Consider the following 3,683-nt stretch of genomic DNA (forward strand, 5'->3'; position numbering starts at 1 on the left):
CCCAGCCCTAGTTTGTAACAGAACGAAGTAAAATAGATCGATACCGCGTTTTTAAAAATCAATTTGATATCAGCATATGAAAATATATTTGAGTATATTATTTTTCAAAGTGTCAGAAATGGATAACAAAACTGCTATTTTCAATGACTACTTATTTTTGTCCAGTTTTAACATCGGTATCGGTTATCGGCTACATGAGTTTTAAAATATCGGCATATCGGATATCGGCCAAAATCCCAATATCGTGCATCCCTAGTTACTAATTGCTGTTTAGGCTAAGCTAGCAGTACAGAACCTAGCTAATGTCTTTTACTCATAAATTGTTGCAGCATAAACAAAGTGGCAACATTTTATGTGACAAAATTTGATTTAAATATGTTAAAACTAAACAGCTAACAGTACTTTTACTTTATTATAATACATATTTCTCAACTAAAGGCTATCCCTTTAACTGAATGTATCTTTTTGTGAAAGTTTTATTCACTTCGATGTTTTTCGTCCCCTCATCCCCTTTTTAAATCTGCCGTACTTCACACAGATGGAGTTTCTGGCTGGTGGGAGGAATGTTCCTGCTTGCTTTGGAACAGGGTGTGCTTCTGTGTGTGTATGTGTGGATTTCGAGGCACTCAGATAAAAGAGAAGAAAATATTAGTGTGGAAAGAAAGGCAAAGAGAGACAGAATGTGGGGCGAAATGCAGGTGAACTGTAAGAAAAAAACGCTGAAATATTTTAAAGAGTGCTCTTATCATCCCGTTTTGGGATTTTTACTATTGATGGTGGGTTTTAGAGCATAAGGGGAAAAACAGATTTCCTGTGAAGTACATTGTAAAAGGAAGACACAGAGAGATACAAAGCTGTATGAACGCTTTAAAGCCCAGCCTCAAAATATGGCTTTTCTTACAAAGACATCTATGAGATTGTTTCAAGGTGGAGGATGATTCTAAGATTGGGTCCCAACCTAACACTAATGTCAAGGCTCAGAATTGAAGACCCAAAATTCGAAGCAGACAGATTAGTGTTCACAAGAGCGTTTATCGTACGTACTGTAGGATCTGCAATTCAGCAACAAAGGCGTCAAAAGCTTGAATCTGTGTAGAGGGAAAACTCAGGTTAGTGACCACGTAAATCTCACTGAGGGCGATTACAAGCTTGTGAGTCACTAACCTGGTTTTAGAGTTCAATCTTTGCCCAGAAGAAGGAGGAGAGTCCAGCCCGATGGCTGCCAATAGCACGCAGTTAACACTGACAGAGATTCCCAGGAGCCGGAGCCTGCAGGCTGCTGAACTGGCTGACGAGCAGATCCTAGCAGACGTAGGAAGGCAGGACTTTCCAGAAGATGAAGCCAAAGTCAATGTTGAAGAGGTTAACAAGATTTCAGGCCAGAAGATCAGCGATCCGAAGAGGTCAATCCAAGTCAAAGTCAGCAGGAAGATCCAGGTTCATTCCACAGGCATAAACCAGCAAGAGTCCGAAGACAGATGAGGCAAAAAAAAAAAAAAACTGAAACAGGAACAGGCAAGCTCAAAGAGAAGAACTGGTCAGGATCAGGCAATCAGAAGCGTACCTGAAGGTATCAGCAGGTTAGAGCACATTCATTGAGGGCTTGTATAATCTGGCACTGATGACTGGGAGCAAGCAGCTTAAATAGAGGAAGGAGCAGGTGAATAAAATGAACAGTGATTAGAAACTGGACGGAGCCAGAGCAGGTGAATGGAATTAACCCTTAAACCAGTCATCAGTTCCAAGATCCTGACCACTAATCCCTTCAGGATAGGGCTTTTTGTTCCTCTAGGAATCACACATCTTCATGCACTTTTCTACATTTTATCTCAGCCTTTTTTTTCACATCTATGCTGGTAGTTCATCACTTGCTCACCTTTTTTTCACCTTTTATGAGCAGAAATAAAAGCTAAAAGACAAAAATAACATCTGACAAATTTGTAATAAACAAAAGTTGCAACCAGAGTGAGCTGCTGGTGTATAAATTTAAATAAAGTGACTGTACCTTTAAATAAACCCCTGAGGCCGCCATAGAACAGCTTGATATCTACTTAGATGAAATTACACAAGTGGACTCCTTTTCCATGTTAGGTTGCATCTGAAGGCCATTTGTATTTTTTTAGGGTGTGTCAATATTTTTGTATTTCGTTCTAATAAAAAAAATAAATTCAGTGTCTTCTAGCCTTTTAGGTTGTATGTCTGCCTGCGTTTACATTACCAAGCCTTGAGCTGACCGTGGAGCTGTAGAAACATATGATTTAGGATAAAAGGCTGCCTTTTACTACCACACAATCGGAGAAGCGGCGACACAGAGCAGGATTGTATATCCGCATCTTTGTTTTCATGCAAGCCCTGTGCTCGGGCCATATGTTGAAGAGACAGCTCAGCAGCTGTGATGCATTAAACAGAACAACAGTAGGAAAGATGTACACAGCCCCACATCAGCTAAGTGTGATTGAAAGCTTGCAGACCGTATGCAAATTCAGGCAATTGGGCGGGTCAACAAGTGAAAAACCCCGATCATAACGCGTTCCTTTAGCCCCGTGCGAGTGTGCTGATTGAAGCTGCTGACATAGCTCCAAATAATCAGACAGGAAGGAAGGATGTTTGTGTTCTAAACGGGAACACACACGGATCATACAGAAGTGTGTGAAGCTTCCTGTTAAGGCCTACAGCTTTGTGTTTGGCCTCTCAATCTCACACAGATGCACTCACACAGACAGAGCACCTTTTTTTTCACTCTTTGCAGTTACGACCGAAAAAGAAACAGAACGAGACGAATAAAAACAGAGCAGAGCAGAGCTTCCCCCAAACCAGGTGTCCTTTCCCTCCCGTAGGATCCGTCAGAGCGCTGCGTCAGCACTGGAATCTACAATCATTGATTTCCTGTTTGCTTCCTTGTCCTTTGCTGCTCAATCTGACAATTTACTCTCTTACCTGAGAGGAAACAGGCAGCACTAAATTTAAGTCGCTCTGTAAAGTGCTGAGCTGGCCTCCTGCCTGTGGGCAGTGCTGCATAGTCACAGTTTGATTGAGAAGTCTAATCCGTATGCATGATGGCTGAAGAATTAAACAGGAACGACTATAGTTAACGTTTTATCTTTAAAAAGTCAAAGAATTTATTAAACTATGAATATTTTGGACAGATATGAACTACTAAAGTAGGGAAAGAGCTGTGAAGTTGTAAAAGATCAGAGTTCTTCTGCTTAGGGCTGCTTTTCCAGATGGTCCAGATGTGGAATTGATTGTGCAGCAGATGTTCAACCTGCTCTGATTGGCTAAACCTGACGCTGTAACTGCCCTCTAACCCCCCTCGCTGCGAGCTTTATGCATTAAGGTGAGATTCAGCTGGTTGTAAATCTTCTCAGGTGCTCACTCCAAAGGCTGGCTCAGGCAGCTTCTCTCCGACTCTTTTCTCCCATCACCATGGCTGCAGTGCTATAGATATTCTGCTGTTACACAGATGCTGATCGGTGACGCCTTTTTCACCTCTGTCCCACAAACTGAAAACAAGGCCTCTCATTTGACCGACTCAAATCATGAAACGTTAGTAAAGAAAATGAAATTCAACTGCCCTTTTTCCATGCCGGCTGACCATTTCATCACCAACCTGCGAACCATGCTCTTAAAGCTACAGTGTGTAATAATTATAGGGATATACAGTCAGAAATGTAATATATTAT

The 3,683-nt window shown here is 41.5% G+C and overlaps 1 protein-coding gene across 2 annotated transcripts in view; it reads left to right on the forward strand.

The window, feature by feature from the left end:
• Positions 1-3,683, forward strand: part of LOC107083326 (SLIT-ROBO Rho GTPase-activating protein 2-like) — an 88,945-nt gene that overhangs the window by 6,893 nt on the left and 78,369 nt on the right. The gene's annotated exons all lie outside the window — the stretch shown is intronic.

Source organism: Cyprinodon variegatus, unplaced genomic scaffold, assembly GCF_000732505.1.
Source record: "Cyprinodon variegatus isolate N-32 unplaced genomic scaffold, C_variegatus-1.0 Scaffold72, whole genome shotgun sequence".
Classification (NCBI taxonomy): Eukaryota; Metazoa; Chordata; class Actinopteri; order Cyprinodontiformes; family Cyprinodontidae; genus Cyprinodon; species Cyprinodon variegatus.